Raw genomic sequence first — 11,592 nt, 5'->3', positions numbered from 1 at the left:
ACTAATTTAAATGTACATTTTAAGTGGTTTTATTTGATTTATTTTATTTTTCATTTGGATATTTTATTTATTTACAATGCAAATGTCATCCCCTTTCCTCATTTCCCCTCCCTAGTATTCCCTATCTCATCCCCCCTCCTCTTTTTTGCATTTATACCATTTTGATTACATGCATGTATTAAGTAAGGTCAGTTCTAAGCTGATGATCTAGCAATACAATAGATGTAAAGAGTGAAGGAACAAGCAATACAATAAACACAAATAGTCAACAAAAAAGCAAGGCATTAAAACCAATTACGTGAATGGGTAAGATTCTGCACAGAGCCTTATCAACCTAAGACAGAAGTGCATTTCTTTTGATAATGCATATTCCATGACGAAAAAGAAAGTCATTCTTATCAGAATGACCTAAGACAGGCTCAGTCTTGTTATTGAAATAAAAATGGGGAGAGGCAGAGAATCTTTGGGGCTGCTTGGCAAGAATCTGATACGGGCCAAGGACAAGGAAATGGGCTGTTTGGCAAGAATATGACAAGCAAGTAGGCTTCAGGCAGGAATCTGACATTAGGCTCAAACAAAGAAGTAATTTCAGGTAGGAATCTAAATCTTAGGCTAGAACAAGGAAGTAGGTTTCAGACATGAAAATGACCTTGGGCTAGGACAGGAAAATAGGCTGAGATACTTGGTCATCCTGATAAACCCTTAAAAACAGTGATCACGGGAATGTTCATGTTAGCACTTTTTAAATTAAAAACTAAAGACTCTGGGTAACCAGAAACTCCAGTGTTGTGTCGCAAGACAATAGGCAGTACCAAATTAAATGGAGAGAAAATGAAAGCAATTCCATTAAAATCAGGGACATGACAAGGCTATCCACTTACCCCTATTTATTTAATATGTTACTTGAAGTTCAAGCTAGACAACACAAAAGGAGATCAAGAGGATATAAATCAGAAAAGAAGACATCAGAATATTCCTATTTGTAGATGATATCATAGTATACATAAGTAGCCCCCAAAGGTCTGCAACAGAAGTGCTGACAACTACAGCAAAATGACTATATATCCAATTAGCTCAAACTCAGGAGCTCTAAGTTATATCACTCCTGGACATATACCCAAAAGAAGCCCCACCATAGCCCAAGAACAAGTGTTCCGCTATGTTTATAGCAAGTTTATTTTTAGTGACCAGCAATTGGAAACAATCTAGATGTCCCTCAACTGAAGAATGGATACAGAAAATATAGTTCATTTTCACAATGTACATCTATTAAAAATAAGGACATCATGAATTTTGCAAGCAAATGGATGGAACTTGAAAATATCCTGAGTGAGGTAACCCAGACCTAAAATGGCATTCATGGTAAGTATTCATTAATAAGTGGTATTATCCATGAAGTACAGAATGCCCATGATACAACCTACACACCCAAAGAGGTTAAACAAGAAGGAATGACCAGGCAAGGATGCCTGAATAACACTTAGAAGGGGAAACAAAATAATCATAAGAAGCAGAGGGAGAGAGGGAACTGGAGGAGAGGGGGGAGAAAGGCTTGAATTTGGAAGCAGGATTATGTGTATTCAGTTACCTGAGCGAGGCCCAGAAGGCAGGTGAATGAATGGAAATATGCAACTGGCTCAGGTTTGGTGAGAGGAGAGAATCTCTAAAACGTCCCAGAAACCTAGCTAGGGGAGGCTCCCATGAGTCAGTGGAGATAATCTTAGGAGTCAGTGGAGGTAATCTTAGGAGAGATGCCTAGCAGTAGGGGCACTGGAACCTAAAGAGGCCACCTCTTGTAACTAGGAAGGACTTCCAATGGAAGGACAGGAACACCAAGCCACCCACAAATCTTTCACCAAAAATTCATCTTCTCTACAAGTAATGGAGGGATGAAATAGAGGCTGAAGAAAAGGCTAAACAATAACTGCCCATTTGGAAACCTATCCCATGGGCAAGCACCAATTCCTTAAATTGTTTATAATTCCCGGTATGCTTACAGACAGGAACCTAGCATAGCTGCCCTCTGAGAGGCTATACCCAGCAGTCGATGGAAAGAGAAGCATATACCCACAGCCAAACATTAGACAGTGGTAGGGGACACTATGGAAGAGCCTGGGGAAGGAATGAAGGTCCGGATGTAGTCAGGAACCCCACAGGAAGACCAATAGTGTCAACAAATCTGGAACCTTGGGAACTCTCAGAATCTGAGCCACCAACAAAAAGCCCCAACCCCTGTCCCACACCACATAAGTGGGAGGCAGGCAGCTCAGCATTCAGGGCTACCCTTTCTGGCCTCAGTGGGAAAGAATGCTCATCTGGCAGAGACTTAATGTGCCAGTGTTGGGGGATACTTAGGGGGAATATCATCCTCTCAGAGGAGGAGAGGAGGATCAGGGTGGAAGGACTCTGTGAGGGAGGGACCAGGATGGGGAGCAGCACTTGAGCTATAAATTAATTATTTTAAAAAAGTTAAATACTTCCAAAGTTCCAGATTTAAAACTCAATTTCATCATATATATTCGAATCTTAAACTAGGCTAAAGTTTTGTCTGTCACTCCAAAAGCTTATTTATTGTATTTCTTCTATGGTCTAAATTTCAATGTGACTGTGACCACATCATTGATCAGATTATTTGATAAATACTGTGCAAGTATCTCTTACAATAAGACTTAAGAAGCAAAAAAGGGAAATGTTTATGACAACATTTCCTAGGAATAATTGGCTGTGTAGTTGCTATGATAGTGTATTAGTTCTGTGAAATTGCTCATTCAACAAATGCTTCAGGGGTTTGGGGGCAGGGTCTTGCTTCCTCTGGAGACAGGGCATTTGTGAATGCTTCCATATATCTATAAATATTGTGTGGTGAGAAAAAGATATTTAGTTCTCAAATACCAGGAAAGTTTTCAGTGTAAGGACTGAATTTAGAAACATTTTTATATAGTAATGTGGAAATTTGTGGGTATTTTTTAAGAGACAGAGAAGAATCTTTTAGCCAATATTTCAATTTCCATGGTAGTCTCACTCCAGTCTTCTACAGGATTGTCTGTGGATTTTCTCTTTTTCTCCGTAGTTTCTACACCTGAAAGACAGAGTGGATGAATCTAAAATATGATGCATGTTGTAAAGACTCAGTTTTCCAATTTACATGGTGCTGATTATCTATATGATTCATCATCAGGGTAAATCCAAACAGAAAGAGTAAACTGTGAACAATGTATTAGAAACAGTCTTTATCTCCAAAAGAAAGGGTAAGTTTTTAAATCTAAACTATTTATGTTTTCTCCCATTCACAATCAGCTCATCTTCATTTTTCAATCCTGTAAAACCTAATGGAACAGAATCATGTTTTATACATTGATGTGGTGGTGATAATAGCTTGTATGTCTTTATCTTACACTTGCATCTGAGAGACTGGATTATGACGTGGAGTACCTGCAGAGTTATTTGCAAAGTGTGGAGTCAGGACAAGAGTTGGTGTGGGCCCTGTGAATAGACAGTTTGCATTGAAGCTGCTGACACAAAGTCTAATGCTGATGAGACAAGTGTTGGGTTCTGGCATATATTTTCTGCTTACAATTCATCCTATGGATTTGATGTAAGGGAAAATACAAAGAATAAAAGAAAGAAAAAAAACATACTCCAATCATAAAACACTATTCATCTATAGTTCTTTGTTAACCATTCCTGAAGCTTGCCCTGGCTTATCTTATAATCTTTGTCTTCTGATGCTTACAGACAGTGATATATAATTCTTCTCATAATTATAATAGAAATAATTGCTGTAAGAGATATAAGAATTATAACAAGTAGAGCACAAAGGCTTGGCCTCTGGGTATTTGTACAGCAGCTGTTTGATAAACACAGCAAGTTTTTATAATATGTTCAGAATGGAACAATACAAACATGCCATATTTGAGTGTAGTAAAACTGAATAAATTAACAATACCCAAACGAAAATGACAGTAGGATGTGCTAGGGATGACACGACTCAATGAACACACAAAAAGCTTACAATGGATATATATTTGTAGTTCAGGCACTTGACTAGGTAAATCTAGGCAGGCTTTGCTGAGGAAATGGTATTTGCATTGGGCTCTCTCTCCCCAGAAAAAAGTATGGGGTAGATGTTTTAGAAGAGGAAAAATCATCAAGAAGCACCATATGGAACTTTTAGAGAAAGAGTGTTTCCAGGTGTGTTTACATGGAGTACATGGAGTGCACATGGTAAGACAAGGCTGGAACTGTGATGCTGTAAGCCACAGTGAATATCTCTACGACCGTGTTTTGGGACAATAGTACTTGTACAGCACATGAATCATTTGATTTCATATGCCTACTTGTCCATTTAAAAAATGTTAGGAAAGAAGCAGAAAGGAAGAGTGTGTATGAAAAATGAAAGGAAAGAAAAATTTAAGTGTTGGTTTTTTACCTTCTGATTCAACACATAGGAAGGGCATATGCCCAAAGACCATTAGTGGTTTTCTAAAGAATTCCTAGGATTAAATACTTAAATGTTTAATTATTAAATATTTAATATATGCAAGAGATATATAGACAAGGATGATAGAGACAGAGATATAAAAATGTTAAAATATGTGAATTTGTATATTTGTATGTATATATCCCAATATGATTTATTATATTTCTTCCACTAAATTTCATGAGTCTTTAAAAAGCAATAATGATAAAATATTGTGTCAAATGACCCATAGTCTAAACAATGAAAATATCGTTCATAAAGTAAAGGGACAATATTTCATTTTGCTGTTCCTCTAGAAAGTAGTTGAGGATGAGGACTTCCTGTCCTCTCAAGAAGGGTACTCTAGTGAAGTCAAACTTAGGATGCTCTGCAGTGCCTGTCTGCATTTTATGGCTGTCAGCATCCATGACACTAATAGACTTACATTATACATTTTCTATATATGTATTTCTTGGGTCATGTCACCCCTAGTACTCATTTCTTTCATTATTGTTCAAACATTGTTTTTTCATTCAGTTTTCCTGCACTGTACCTTATAATACAAGGTTACGTTACTCCAGTCTGCTCACATCATAAAATCTCGTTTATCACACAGCTCCCAGATATGACTCATAAGCAGAAGCCAAGCCTTTGTGCTCCAAGTCTTCTAACACCTGCAATTTTGCATGGCAAAGCTGAATTCACTTTTCTTACATGGAAGAACAGGCAAACAAATGTCATTAGTAGGGGATTCTGAAATCTTGAATGATGTAGTCTTTTCATTACAGCTAAGTTCATCAGAACACACAAAATTTTAAACTTCCACTGAGTAACTAGTAATTATTGTTTTTATTTTAGGAGATTAATGAATATTTATTTCAATTTTCATTGTATTTCTGTTGGTCTGTATATTTATCTCTTTCTATTTTGTATTTGTGTATGTGTGTGTGTGTGTGTGTTCTACAGAATACTTGTGAAAGTCACAGGGCTTATTACAAAAATGAGTTTCTCTTTCATCATATAAGTTGTGGGATCAAATTTAGGTCATTTGACTTCTTAGCAGTACCTTTTCCTGGAGAGAATCTCACCAAGTCCTGATAAATCAATCTTAATAGTGGATTTTCTTATATTTTGTGTCCTCCAAATTAATACTGTAATAATAGAAAGAGACCCAAAATTTCTTACCTTGCTTTTATGAATTCCTTCTGAGAAACTACTTACATTTTTAAGCCTTTCTACTCTTTTTAAATTTTGCTATCCAGGGATAGTTGTATTGATTTGTTTGCCTGGAAATATGTTTTCCTTCTCATTCCTATTGAATGTGATTTCATTTCTTTCTTTAAAAAAGAAGACTTTTCTCTAATTTTTGTATCACTGGAATTTACATTATTACAGATGTTCTATTTCAGTTTTCCCTTCATTATAGAGATCCTGTTGTCAAAATGCTACATAGTTTTGATCTTTTTCTTAATAAAATTCTTAAATGTCATTTCTATTTTTTGGCCACCATAGAAAAGCTATTAAGATCATTAAGGACGATTCTATTTTAGCCACTTTGGGAAGAAAATGTAGATTTAAAACAATGTAAAACAATGTCAAATATACAACTTGAAATAAAAGTTTTATGAAATAGGAGGCTGTACTTGAAGAATCACAGTTACAAAACCAGGTGAACAGGAGTGGATAGCCACATTTCTATCTTGTTTATACTGAGTGAACTAACATTTATAGCGACCCAATAGAAACATATTGTTGAAATACACATAACTATATATGGGTATTGTGGTATTGAAGTTTTATATCTTCAATGGGCAGATAAGTGGTGTTTGCATGTGCTTGTCAGGCTGGCACACACCCTTAACTCTCCCTCATAGGTAACATGAGAATCTGGCTGCAAACTGACCTCTGTCATTTGAGGTTTTAGTTTATCTCTTGAAGTAATTTTAAATTCCTCTGTGAGCATTATATCACATGATAAATTATTTTTTCTACCTAAAGATGATTTCTCCTAATGTAACAAAGTAGTGTCTTAAATATCTAGCTGTTTGGTTTACATTCAATTTTTTCTTGAAGTTATATTTTGTTCACACAGTGTATATTGATTAGTCTTACCTACTCAGACTCTTTTGATTCACTCATTGAAACGAAAGATAATTATAGAAGAGAATGACTTCTATATTATAAATAATATGATAAAGTACAAAAGTAAAATAGACAAATTGGCAAATTAGACTAAATGGTATGTGAAGAGTTACAGCAAAAGAAATAATCACTGACCAAAGCCAACATTTTTCTTAGCTAACAAGTCCCATTATTTTATTAGACTGAATTCTATTCAAAACTATATCAAGATTAAAAAAGGCTTTATAAAGGTTAGAAAAAGTGTGACATTTTTAGGGAAAAAAGTAAAACTATGCTTTTATAAAATTCGTGTGAGAATAATGAAGTATTTTTATTTCTATCAACTAACTCATATAAAATGATAGTATAAAATAAATTTGTTATCATAAAATTTATATTATCTGAAAAGCGATCAGACCTATAATTCTGGACACATGTTTAGATAAGGATACACAAACCACAGATACAAATAGCCTCAAATCTCTCTGGTAACAAATATTAGAAACTAAACATGTTTCTTTCTGCTTAATAGAAGTCTGAGTTAAAAGTCAGTTTTTTTATTATCCTCACATATTTTGTTTGCTTTGTTGATTTCATAATTACTATAAATTATTTAGAAATAATTGAATAGTTAATGAAGTTATATAGAGATTGAAAAGCAGCTAATGTTTAGCAATGATGATGACTCATTTAGTATTAGTTAAAATTATTTATACATCATAATTCATTATCATTGGAAATTTATTATTATAAAGTAAAAATTAGAAGCAACATAAGTCTCCCAAAAGAATATACTATTATTATTATAATATCATTATAGTGTATTTAAATCGATATTTATGACTGTAACGTGTAAAAGCATGTGACAATTGACATGGTTTACCAGGTAATGAGTTGCTGCCATGCCTAACAAGCTGATATCAAGTTCCTGGACCTACTAGGTAGAGGGAGAGAATTACTATTTTGGCCTTCACATAACTATGATGGCACAAATGCACATATATACATACACACATGTATGCATACACATATACATACAAAACGTGAAAGAGAAGAAAGCACACATAAAGAAATGAAGAACTGAGTTACAAACATATTTATAATTTTATAGAAATTCTAGGTCAAAATGAGGTAGTCATTACATTGAGGACTTCTTTAAGTCACATAAGACGCAAATATTTGAATACATAACCAAAAAAAAACCCCAAAACAATAAAACCTAACATTGCAGCAAATGAGTTTTCATATAAAATTGAAAATATATAGATAATTAAATATGACATATTATTTTCTGTGTAACATTTTTTCTATTTAAAAAATTAAATCTCTAATAAAATCTAAAATTAACAGCTAGAAAATGTTACCTTTTTAATGGAATAAACCTAAATGTAAAGAAAATATTATAGTACACTTTTCTTTGATCATGACAAACTAAAAGTATTGTACAAACCCTTATGTGTTCACAGTAAAATGTTATACCGAATAAGCAGGTAGTAATAAAAATGGATTAAATACATTTTTGTAAAGTCTGACTTATCCGGGATCTAAAGAAGTCAGGGGAAATAGAAACAAAATAGAGAATAGAGTAGAGACTTATAATGGAATCACTGGATTTAGTGATTGACTGCATTAAGTGCTTTTTATAGTACAGAACACAAGGAAAGAATCAGCAAGAGGTCTGTATATACATGTGAATGTATGCATGGATAAAAATACTTGTTCTTTCAAAGCACTCCAAATGCGTAGAGAAAATGTGCGAGCTTATGCCCACCCAACACACCCCACAGACATATACGCTTTTCCTAAGTTTCCTAATCAACACATCACTTATTTTATTGCTTACTTTATTTATTTACATTTTGGATGTTATCCCTTTTCCTGTTTTTCCCTCTGCAAAGTCTCTATCCTTTCCTCTTTCCCCCTACTTCTATGAGGGTGCTCCCCCCCCTACCCACTCACTTCTACCTCCCTGCCCAAGCATTCTCCTGCTGTGGGGCATTGAGTCTCCACAGGACCAAAGTCTTCCCCTCTCATTCATGCCAGATAAGGTCATTGTCTGTTACATATGTAGCTGGAGGCATGTGTCTTTTCATGTGTACTCTTTGGTTGGTGGTTTAGTCCTTGGGACTTCTGGGATTTTCTGGTTGGTTGATATTATTGTTTTTAGTACAGGGTTGCAAACACCTTCAGCTCCTTTAGTCCTTCCCCTAACATACTACTTTTTCAAAGAAAGAATAAAGTCTACAGTTTGAAATATCAACAAGAATCAAGGTACTTGAACAACATTCATATTGTTCAGTCCTCAAACTCAAAAGATTTGACCCAATCAAGTAAGCTTCTAGTTAATGGAAATTTCATTGAGACATAGGTATGTATATTGAAAATTTAAAATATTCTTCAGGAATTTCAAAAGCCCATGAGACTATCACCATATGGTAGATCCAAGGAATTTTAACATCTGGATATTGATCTCAATATGTCATTTCTTTGCAGGTTAAACATTTTTCAGCCACTCCTACCTAATACAACCACTGATAGGATGCACAACAACAGTGTAACTGAATTCATTCTGTTGGGGTTGACTCAGGATCCAGAAAAACAGAAGGCAATATTTGGAGTCTTCTTGGTTCTTTACCTTATGACATTGCTAGGAAATTTTATCATCATGGTAACCATTAAGATGAGTCAGACACTTGGGAGTCCCATGTACTTTTTCCTCTTCTATTTGTCTTTTGCTGATGCTTGTTTTTCTACGACTACAGCACCTAGATTGATTGTAGAGTCTCTCTCCCCTCAAAAAATTATTACCTACAATGAATGTATGACTCAGGTCTTTACAGCTCACTTCTTTGGGTGCATGGAGATCTTTGTGCTTATCCTCATGGCCTTTGACCGCTATGTAGCAATCTGCAAGCCTCTAAGATATACAACTATAATGAGCCAGCATATCTGTGGTACATTAGTGATTCTTGCCTGGGTAGGATCTTGTATTCACTCTTCAGCACAGATTTTCTTGGCCTTGAGATTACTGTTCTGTGGCCCAAATGTGATTGATCACTATTTCTGCGATTTGCAGCCCTTGATGAAACTTGCCTGCATGGATACCTATGTGATAAATTTGTTAGTTATGTCTAATAGTGGTGCCATATGCATGGTAAGTTTCATAGTACTTCTTATCTCCTATATTGTTATCCTATACTCTCTGAGAAACCACAGTGCAGAAGGAAAATGAAAGGCCTTGTCTACATGCACTTCTCATTTCATTGTGGTGGTCATATTTTTTGGTCCCTGTATATTTATATACACATGGCCAGTAATCACTTTACCAATAGACAAGATGGTGTCTGTGTTTTATACAATAGGAACACCTTTGCTAAACCCTCTTATCTATACTCTGAGGAATTCAGAAGTGAAGAACGCTATGAAAAAGTTGTGGTGTGGTAAAGTATGACTGTCATTGGTAAAGAATATATGAGGATTCTAAAATATGGCTTCTTAAGAGGTTAATTTCGATACATAGACAGGAAAACCAGAGTATTTCTGAGAGTATATAATCATGGTATCTATATATGAGTGTATAAATAATAACCTAGGGTCAGGGAAATAAGGAGTAAATGTATTTTCCACAAGCCTCATGACTTGAGTGAGGTGAGTATAATCCCTGAATCCCACATAGTTAAAGGAGAGAATAACCTCTCGTAATTGTGTCTTCACCTACTGTGACATGTCATTTTGTGCATATATACATAAATACAAATATGCAAATAAATAAAAGCAATATAAACTTAAAAGCTAGAAATTATTTCATGCCTCATATATAGATAGAGATTTAATAATTGTTTATGTATGTATAAGATATGAACATTTTAAACCTGGAATAGGTTACTTTATTAGCACTCCATGAGTACTAGAAATGAGAGGGTAGACAATTTATTTGTTAGCTTTAAACAGTACAAGAAAATTCAGATTTCATATTTTCAGTAATGAAAGCCAGAACTGGAGTTTATCCTCTTTAGACTTTCAGCTATATGAGTGTTTTAAATTATATATTTCAATTTTTAGTATAATCTAGTCAATATCATTATGAATCACACTAATTGTGATCTTTTCATCTTACAATGGAGTATTAATCATCATATTTCACTATCATAGGTAATGAATTACACTGAAACCACAGAAGTACTCCTTCTAGTGATAATAGTCTGCTCAGCACATTTCAGTGGGAGTAGGCTTAGTTAAGATTCAGAAGGCCTTGTGTGTCATCGTGAGAACAAAAAAAAAAGAAAAAAATGATAAAGGCTGATGAAAAGGACTATGCTGTGTCATATGAATATTTCCCATTTTAGCACTGGGTTATGACCACAAAAATCATTTCTAACAATTTCATTATGAACAAGTGATAACAATGTATGTATTGATATCTCCAAAAATATTTCAGAAAGTTTCTAGCCCTCTATTCACTAATATCAATTGTTTCTATATATGTATCAGATTAATATCCATAATTTTTATTATTTATGTCTTTAAGTTTTATTTTCAATACCCATGATGATTTTCAAATATAATCACATCTTATTATAAGTCAGAAACAGGTAAACATTTAATTCTTATCTTTCGTTGTTCTTTCTAACTTCATAGAGTAAAAAAGGCCTCTTTATTAGTTTCTAAATACAAGCTCACAATGTTTCACAAAGACTCTTCTCAGTGTTAGTTGTAGCAGAGTTCCAAATTCCCCAGATATAAAATAAGACCTCCATCCAAATCTTACATGCTCAGTCAAGTGTCCCAATGCAAGTGGTGATGCTGAATGTCATTGAAAAAAAAAAGTCTAGAATCACCTAGAAGATATTCACTCAGGCATGCCTGTGAAGGATGCTCTATCCTACATCGATTAAGTGGGAAGACACACCTTAAGTGTGGCTAGTACAAGTATATAGACTGCAGTATTCTGGACATAAATAGGAGGAAGATTTTGTATTTCTCACAGACTCAATAATTTTTATAATTATTAT

At 34.5% G+C, this 11,592-nt stretch overlaps 1 pseudogene; it reads left to right on the top strand.

Annotated features, from left to right (window-relative positions):
* Positions 1-9,119: 9,119 nt before the first annotated feature.
* Positions 9,120-10,031, top strand: LOC114637429 (annotated as a pseudogene).
* The last annotated feature ends 1,561 nt before the right edge of the window (positions 10,032-11,592 follow it).

This window comes from Grammomys surdaster, unplaced genomic scaffold, assembly GCF_004785775.1.
Source record: "Grammomys surdaster isolate TR1022 unplaced genomic scaffold, NIH_TR_1.0 125284, whole genome shotgun sequence".
Classification (NCBI taxonomy): domain Eukaryota; kingdom Metazoa; phylum Chordata; class Mammalia; order Rodentia; family Muridae; genus Grammomys; species Grammomys surdaster.
The sequence above is the reverse complement of the archived record's forward strand: the minus strand, read 5'-3'. Positions and strand labels throughout refer to the sequence as shown.